We start from the raw sequence: 9703 nt of genomic DNA, 5'->3' as shown, positions 1-9703 counted from the left end.
CCTCTGTCTCCCCCTGCACCTCCCCTCGCCCTCTGTCTCCCCCTGCACCTCCCCTCACCCTCTGTCTCCCCCTGCACCTCCCCTCGCCCTCTGTCTCCCCCTGCACCTCCCCTCACCCTCTGTCTCCCCCTGCACCTCCCCTCACCCTCTGTCTCCCCCTGCACCTCCCCTCACCCTCTGTCTCCCCCTGCACCTCCCCTCACCCTCTGTCTCCCCCTGCACCTCCCCTCGCCCTCTGTCTCCCCCTGCACCTCCCCTCGCCCTCTGTCTCCCCCTGCACCTCCCCTCGCCCTCTGTCTCCCCCTGCACCTCCCCTCGCCCTCTGTCTCCCCTGCACCTCCCCTCACCCTCTGTCTCCCCCTGCACCTCCCCTCACCCTCTGTCTCCCCTGCACCTCCCCTCGCCCTCTGTCTCCCCCTGCACCTCCCCTCGCCCTCTGTCTCCCCCTGCCTCCCCTCACCCTCTGTCTCCCCTGCACCTCCCCTCACCCTCTGTCTCCCCCTGCACCTCCCCTCACCCTCTGTCTCCCCCTGCACCTCCCCTCACCCTCTGTCTCCCCTGCACCTCCCTCGCCCTCTGTCTCCCCCTGCACCTCCCCTCGCCCTCTGTCTCCCCCTGCACCTCCCCTCGCCCTCTGTCTCCCCCTGCACCTCCCCTCGCCCTCTGTCTCCCCCTGCACCTCCCCTCGCCCTCTGTCTCCCCCTGCACCTCCCCTCACCCTCTGTCTCCCCGTGCACCTCCCCTCACCCTCTGTCTCCCCCTCCCCGTCTCCCCCTGAGACCCCCTCACCCTCTGTCTCCCCCTGCACCTCCCCTCGCCCTCTGTCTCCCCCTGCACAGGAGACCCTCTGTCTCCCCCTGCACCTCCCCTCACAACCTAGCTAGGTATTAAATACCTGACCTCTAACATATTAACCTAGCTAGGTATCTGTGTGGTGGTGTGTGTAGGTGTGTAGGTGTGTGGTGGTGTGTGGTGTGTGGTGGTGTGTAGGTGTGTGGTGGTGTGTGGTGGTGTGTGTAGGGGTGTGGTGGTGTGTGTAGGGGTGTGTAGGTGTGTGGTGGTGTGTGTAGAAGTGTGTAGGTGTGTGGTGGTGTGTGTAGGTGTGTGGTGGTGTGTGTAGGTGTGTGGTGGTGTGTGTAGGGGTGTGTAGGTGTGTGGTGGTGTGTATTGGTGTGTGTTGGTATGAATGTGGGTGTGTTTGTAGGACATTATCCCTGACAGGAGACATTATCCCTGACAGGAGACCTTATCCCTGACAGGAGACATTATCCCTGACAGCAGACCTTATCCCTGACAGGAGACATTATCCCTGACAGGAGACCTTATCCCTGACAGGAGACATTATCCCTGACAGGAGACATTATGCCTGACAGGAGACATTATCCCTGACAGGAGACATTATCCCTGACAGGAGACATTATCCCTGACAGGAGACATTATCCCTGACAGCAGACCTTATCCCTGACAGGAGACATTATCCCTGACAGGAGACATTATCCCTGACAGGAGACATTATCCCTGACAGGAGACCTTATCCCTGACAGGAGACCTTATCCATTACAGGAGGCATTATCCCTGACAGGAGACATTATCCCTGACAGGAGACCTTATCCCAGACAGGAGACATTATCCCTGACAGGAGACATTATCCCTGACAGGAGACCTTATCCCTGACAGGAGACATTATCCCTGACAGGAGACATTATCCCAGACAGGAGACCTTATCCCTGACAGGAGACATTATCCCTGACAGGAGACATTATCCCTGACAGGAGACATTATCCCTGACAGGAGACATTATCTTCCACTGGTCTCATTTATTACGACCTGATAAAATACAGGTTCACTAATAGAAGTCAGAAGTGATTGTGATTGGTTTACATGTATAGTATTAGAACTAATAGAAGACAGAAGTGATTGTGATTGGTTTACATGTATAGTATTAGAACTAATAGAAGTCATTGGTTTACATGTATAGTATTAGAACTAATAGAAGACATTGGTTTACATCTTTCTGGTAAGAAGAGTGGCGGGGCGTATGCCTCATGACTTTTCAGACATGGTGTGATGAAGGAAACATACAGGAACTCAAATCCTTCTGTTCACCTGATTTAGAACTTTATTTAACTCTTTGCAAACTGGAAACCATTTATCCGGAGGCTGCATTCATTGTAGCTGGGGATTTTAACAAAGCTAATCTGAAAACAAGACTCCCTAAATTTTATCAGCATATCGATTGCGCAACCAGGGGTGGTAAAACCTTGGATCATTGTTACTCTAACTTCCGCGACGCATATAAGGCCCTGCCCCGCCCCCCTTTCGGGAAAGCTGACCACGACTCCATTTTGTTGATCCCTGCCTACAGACAGAAACTTAAACAAGAGGCTCCCACGCTGAGGTCTGTCCAACGCTGGTCAGACCAAGCTGACTCCACACTCCAAGACTGCTTCCATCACGTGGACTGGGACATGTTTCGTATTGCGTCAGATAAAAATATTGACGAATACGCTGATTCGGTGTGCGAGTTCATTAGAACGTGCGTCGAAGATGTCGTTCCCATAGCAACGATAAAAACATTCCCAAACCAGAAACCGTGGATTGATGGCAGCATTCGCGTGAAACTGAAAGCGCGAACCACTGCTTTTAATCAGGGCAAGGTGTCTGGAAACATGTCCGAATATAAACAATGCAGCTATTCCCTCCGCAAGGCTATTAAACAAGCTAAGCGTCAGTACAGAGACAAAGTGGAATCTCAATTCAATGGCTCAGACACAAGAGGCATGTGGCAGGGTCTACAGTCAATCACGGACTACAAGAAGAAACCCAGCCCAGTCACGGACCAGGATGTCTTGCTCCCAGGCAGACTAAATAACTTTTTGCCCGCTTTGAGGACAATACAGTGCCACTGACATGGCCTGCAAAGAAAACATGCGGTCTCTCCTTCACTGCAGCCGAGGTGAGTAAGACATTTAAACGTGTTAACCCTCGCAAGGCTGCAGGCCCAGACGGCATCCCCAGCCGTGCCCTCAGAGCATGCGCAGACCAGCTGGCCGGGGTGTTTACGGACATATTCAATCAATCCCTATACCAGTCTGCTGTTCCCACATGCTTCAAGAGGGCCACCATTGTTCGGTTCCCAAGAATGCTAAGGTAACTGAGCTAAACGACTACCGCCCCGTAGCACTCACTTCCGTCATCATGAAGTGCTTTGAGAGACTAGTCAAGGACCATATCACCTCCACCCTACCTGACACCCTAGACCCACTCCAATTTGCTTACCGCCCAAATAGGTCCACAGACGATGCAATCTCAACCACACTGCACACTGCCCTAACCCACCTGGACAAGAGGAATACCTATGTGAGAATGCTGTTCATCGACTACAGCTCGGCATTCAACACCTTAGTACCCTCCAAGCTCGTCATCAAGCTCGAGACCCTGGGTCTCGACCCCGCCCTGTGCAACTGGGTACTGGACTTCCTGACGGGCCGCCCCCAGGTGGTGAGGGTAGGCAACAACATCTCCTCCCCGCTGATCCTCAACACGGGGCCCCACAAGGGTGCGTTCTGAGCCCTCTCCTGTACTCCCTGTTCACCCACGACTGCGTGGCCACGCACGCCTCCAACTCAATCATCAAGTTTGCGGACGACACAACAGTGGTAGGCTTGATTACCAACAACGACGAGACTGCCTACAGGGAGGAGGTGAGGGCCCTCGGAGTGTGGTGTCAGGAAAATAACCTCACACTCAACGTCAACAAAACTAAGGAGATGATTGTGGACTTCAGGAAACAGCAGAGGGAACACCCCCTATCCACATCGATGGAACAGTAGTGGAGAGGGTAGCAAGTTTTAAGTTCCTCGGCATACACATCACAGACAAACTGAATTGGTCCACTCACACAGACAGCATCGTGAAGAAGGCGCAGCAGCGCCTCTTCAACCTCAGGAGGCTGAAGAAATTCGGCTTGTCACCAAAAGCACTCACAAACTTCTACAGATGCACAATAGAGAGCATCCTGGCGGGCTGTATCACCGCCTGGTACGGCAACTGCTCCGCCCTCAACCGTAAGGCTCTCCAGAGGGTAGTGAGGTCTGCACAACGCATCACCGGGGCAAACTACCTGCCCTCCAGGACACCTACACCACCCGATGTTACAGGAAGGCCATAAAGATCATCAAGGACATCAACCACCCGAACCACTGCCTGTTCACCCCGCTATCATCCAGAAGGCGAGGTCAGTACAGGTGCATCAAAGCTGGGACCGAGAGACTGAAAAACAGCTTCTATCTCAAGGCCATCAGACTGTTAAACAGCCACCACTAACATTGAGTGGCTGCTGCCAACACACTGACATTGACACTGACTCAACTCCAGCCATTTTAATAATGGGAATTGATGGGAAATTATGTAAATATATCACTAGCCACTTTAGACAATGCTACCTTATATAATGTTACTTACCCTACATTATTCATCTCATATGCATATGTATATACTGAACTCTACATCATCGACTGCATCCTTATGTAATACATGTATCACTAGCCACTTTAACTATGCCACTTTGTTTACTTTGTCTACACACTCATCTCATATGTATATACTGTACTCGATACCATCTACTGTATGCTGCTCTGTACCATCACTCATTCATATATCCTTATGTACATATTCCTTATCCCCTTACACTGTGTATAAGACAGTAATTTTGGAATTGTTAGTTAGATTACTTGTTGATTATCACTGCATTGTCGGAACTAGAAGCACAAGCATTTCGCTACACTCGCATTAACATCTGCTAACCATGTGTATGTGACAAATAAAATTGTATTTGATTTGATTTACATGTATAGTATTAGAACTAATAGAAGACATCCCTCCAAGCCTCCCATCCTCTTCACAGCAGAAGGATCAAACACCCTCTAGCCATCAGCAACACCACAGGATGTGTGAGGACACTGTTGCGATGACGAAGCTCTCCTGTCACAGGAATTTAGACTTTTCAGCCAATCTTCATTATTTCACATTTAGAGGTTTCATATCTCAGTTTTAGTAAGGATTTAACAGGATGTGTTGTCATCTCTCTAGTGACTGAAACAGGATGTCTTGTCATCTCTCTAGTGACTGAAACAGGATGTCTTGTCATCTCTCTAGTGACTGAAACAGGATGTCTTGTCATCTCTCTAGTGACTGAAACAGGATGTCTTGTCATCTCTCTAGTGACTGAAACAGGATGTCTTGTCATCTCTCTAGTGACTGAAACAGGATGTCTTGTCATCTCTCTAGTGACTGAAACAGGATGTCTTGTCATCTCTCTAGTGACTGAAACAGGATGTCTTGTCATCTCTCTAGTGACTGAAACAGGATGTCTTGTCATCTCTCTAGTGACTGAAACAGGATGTCTTGTCATCTCTCTAGTGACTGAAACAGGATGTCTTGTCATCTCCCTAGTGACTGAAACAGGATGTCTTGTCATCTCTCTAGTGACTGAAACAGGATGTCTTGTCATCTCTCTAGTGACTGAAACAGGATGTCTTGTCATCTCTCTAGTGACTGAAACAGGATGTCTTGTCAGCTCTCTAGTGACTGAAACAGGATGTCTTGTCATCTCTCTAGTGACTGAAACAGGATGTCTTGTCATCTCTCTAGTGACTGAAACAGGATGTCTTGTCATCTCTCTAGTGACTGAAACAGGATGTCTTGTCATCTCTCTAGTGATTGAAACAGGATGTCTTGTCATCTCTCTAGTGACTGAAACAGGATGTCTTGTCAGCTCTCTAGTGACTGAAACAGGATGTCTTGTCATCTCTCTAGTGACTGAAACAGGATGTCTTGTCATCTCTCTAGTGACTGAAACAGGATGTCTTGTCATCTCTCTAGTGACTGAAACAGGATGTGTTGTCATCTCTCTAGTGACTGAAACAGGATGTCTTGTCATCTCTCTAGTGACTGAAACAGGATGTCTTGTCAGCTCTCTAGCGACTGAAATTAATAGATAATGCTACTTTACTAGAGGAACTCATTCCTCCCCTCCCCTCATCTCCTTCTATTCTTCTCCTCTCCTCTCCCCTCCTCTTCCTCTCCCCTTCTCCTCCCCTCCTCTCCTCCTCCTCTCCCCTCCTCTGCTTCTCCCCTCCTCTTCCTCTCCTCCTCCCCTCCTCTTCTCCCCTCCTCCCCTCCTCTTCCTCTCCCTTTCTCCTCTACCCTCCTCATCCTCTCCCCTCATCCTCCTCTCCCCTCCTCCTCCTCTTCTCCCCTCCTCCCCGCCTCTTCCTTTTCCTCTCTCCCCTCCTCCTCTCCCCTCATCCTCCTCTCCACTCCTCCTCTCCCCCCTCCCCCTCCTCCTCTCCCCTCATCCTCTTCTCCCCTCCTCCCCTCCTCTTCCTTTTCCTCTCCCCTCCTCCCCTCCTCTTCCTCTCCCTTTCTCCTCTACCCTCCTCCTCCTCATCTCCCCTCCTCCTCCTCTTCTCCCCTCCTCCCCGCCTCTTCCTTTTCCTCTCCCCTCCTCCTGTCCTCTTCCTCTCCCCTTCTCCTCTCCCCTTCTCCTCTCCCCCTCCCCCTCCTCCTCTCCCCTCATCCTCCTCTCCCCTCCTCCTCTCCCCCCTCCCCCTCCCCCTCTCCCCTCATCCTCTTCTCCCCTCCTCCCCTCCTCTTCCGTTTCCTCTCCCCTCCTCCTGTCCTCTTCCTCTCCCTTTCTCCTCTACCCTCCTCCTCCTCTCCCTCATCCTCCTCTCCCCTCCTCCTCCTCTTCTCCCCTCCTCCCCTCCTCTTCCTTTTCCTCTCCCCTCCTCCTGTCCTCTTCCTCTCCCTTTCTCCTCTACCCTCCTCCTCCTCTCCCCTCATCCTCCTCTCCCCTCCTCCTCCTCTTCTCCCCTCCTCCCCTCCTCTTCCTTTTCCTCTCCCCTCCCCTTCTCCTCTCCCCTCATCCTCCTCTCCCCTCCTCCTCTCCTCCCCCCTCCCCCTCGTCCCCTCCTCTTCATCTCCCCTTCCTCTCCCCTTCCTCCTCATCTCCTCATCTCCCATCCTCCACTCCACCCTCCTCTCCTCCTCTTCCTGCCCTTCCTTCTCCTCTCCTCCTCTCCCGTCCTCTTCCTCCCCTCCTCTTCCTGCCCTGTCTTCTCCTCTCCTCCTCTCCCGTGCTCTTCCTCCCCTCCTCTCCTCCTCTACCTGCCCTTCCTTTTCCTCTCCTCCCTCTCCCATCCTCTTCCTCCCCTCCTCTTCCTCCCCTTCCTTCTCCTCTCCTCCTCCCCCCTCCTCCCCTCCTCTTCCTCCGTTTCCACCTCCCCTCCCATCTCCTCCCCTCCTCTTCCTCTACCCTTCCTTCTCCTCTCTCCTCCTCCCCCTGCTCTTCCTCCCCTCCTCTCCTCCTCTTCCTCCCTTCCTTCTCCTCTCCTCCTCCCCTCCCATCTCCTCCCCTCCCCTTCCTCTACCCTTCCTTCTCCTCTCCTCCTCCCCCCCCCCCTCCCCTCCTCTTCCTCCGTTTCCACCTCCCCTCCCATCTCCTCCCCTCCTCTTCCTCTACCCTTCCTTCTCCTCTCCTCCTCTCCCGTCCTCTTCCTCCCCTCCTCTTCCTCCCCTTCCTTCTCCTCTCCTCCTCCCCCCCCCCCCTCCCCCCTCCTCTTCCTCCGTTTCCACCTCCCCTCCCACCTCCTCCCCTCCTCTTCCTGCCCTTCCTTCTCCTCTCCTCCTCCCCTCCCATCTCCTCCCCTCCCCTTCCTCTACCCTTCCTTCTCCTCTCCTCCTCCCCTCCCATCTCCTCCCCTCCCCTTCCTCTACCCTTCCTTCTCCTCTCCTCCCTCCCCTCCCCTCCCATCTCCCCTCCCCCTCCTCCCCTCCTCTTCCTGCCCTTCCTTCTCCTCTCCTCCTCCCCTCCCATCTCCTCTCCTCCTCCCTCCTCTCCTCCTCTCCCCTCCTCTTCCTCCCCTCCTCTTCCTGCCCTTCCTTCTTCTCTCCTCCTCTCCCGTCCTCTTCCTCCCCTCCTCTTCCTCCCCTTCCTTCTCCTCTCCTCCTCTCATCCAGAAGGCTTCACTAATCAAAGCTCACTCAGTCTCCCTTTCAGCCCCACCCAGTATCGAGAAGGTGGAACTCTTCTTTTTTCCGTCTTCCCATCAGCAACTATCGTCTGCTGTCACTGTAGATGTTGTTGTCGATGTTGTTGTGTTGTGTCTCTGTCTGTATTCAGGCCTGGGGAAATAGGACGCCTCGTATCAACGCCTCGTTTCAACGTCTCGTATCAACGCCTCCCTCCAATAACACACTTCATATTAACGCCTCATTGTGCTACTGATTCAACTAGAGCAGTTAGAAGAGGATGAATCCATAATTAATATTTTATGACAGAGATATTCAAAATACTCCCCTTTTCCTCTCTTCGTGTGTGTGAGAGAGATGCTCCAATTTAATGACGGGCTCCTCGCTCCTCTGCTCTTCTGACTGCTGTTGTTTTGTCGTATTGGAGGGGAAAACTAAACTGGGACAGAACGACAGAATGAAAGAAAATACAGCTCTGTCTCATCTCGGGAGAGTTTGTGGTTTTTCGCTGACAAATGTTTTTTTTACACACGCTTCTCTCAAACTGTGTTTCCTTCATTTTCTATTTTATTTATAGCCACGGTTCAATTCCAGCATAGCAGAATTAAATTATATTTATAAAGTATTGAATTACTAGGTCTATACTCTAACTTATAATATAAAGTAATGAATTACTAGGTCTATACTCTAACTTATAATATACAGTATTGAATTACTAGGTCTATACTCTAACTTATAATATACAGTATTGAATTACTAGGTCTATACTCTAACTTATAATATACAGTATTGAATTACTAGGTCTATACTCTAACTTATAATATACAGTATTGAATTACTAGGTCTATACTCTAACTTATAATATACAGTATTGAATTACTAGCTCTATACTCTTAACTATTATAGTTACATTCAATTATTATTATTATATTACTATACCAGAACATATACTGTATTATAAATGGAGAAAAGTTACTTGAAATGCCTCTGTTCCATTGGGAAACAACGGATATAAACTGAGTGGACAAAACATTAGGAACACCTGCTCTTCCTAGGACACAGACTGACCAGGTGAATCCAGGTGATCTGTGATCTCTTATTGATGTCACCTGTTAAATCCACTTCCATCAGTGTAGATGAAGGGGAGGAGACATGTAGATGAAGGGGAGGAGACATGTAGATGAAGGGGAGGGGACATGTAGATGAAGGGGAGGGGACATGTAGATGAAGGGGAGGAGCCCAGTTAAAGAATGATTGTACTGTAAACATTACACATACAGAAGTTTCAAAACAATAAAGACATTACAAATGTCATATTATATATATATACAGTGTTTTAACAATGTACAAATGGTTAAAGGACACAAGATAAAATAAATAAGCATAAATATGGGTTGTATTTACAATGGTGTTTGTTCTTCACTGGTTGCCCTTTTCTCGTGGCAACAGGTCACACATCTTGCTGCTGTGATGTCACACTGTGGGATTTCACCCAGTAGATATGGGAGTTTATCAAAATTGGATTTGTTTTTGAATTCTTTGTGGATCTGTGTGATCTGGGGGAAATATGTGTCTCTAATATGGTCATACATTGGGCAGGAGGTTAGGAAGTGCAGCTCAGTTTCCATCTCATTTTGTGGGCTCTCTCTCTCTCTCTCTCTCTATCTCT

Source organism: Oncorhynchus keta, chromosome 19 (assembly GCF_023373465.1).
Source record: "Oncorhynchus keta strain PuntledgeMale-10-30-2019 chromosome 19, Oket_V2, whole genome shotgun sequence".
In the NCBI taxonomy this organism is placed as follows: domain Eukaryota; kingdom Metazoa; phylum Chordata; class Actinopteri; order Salmoniformes; family Salmonidae; genus Oncorhynchus; species Oncorhynchus keta.
This window is presented reverse-complemented; position numbering follows the sequence as displayed.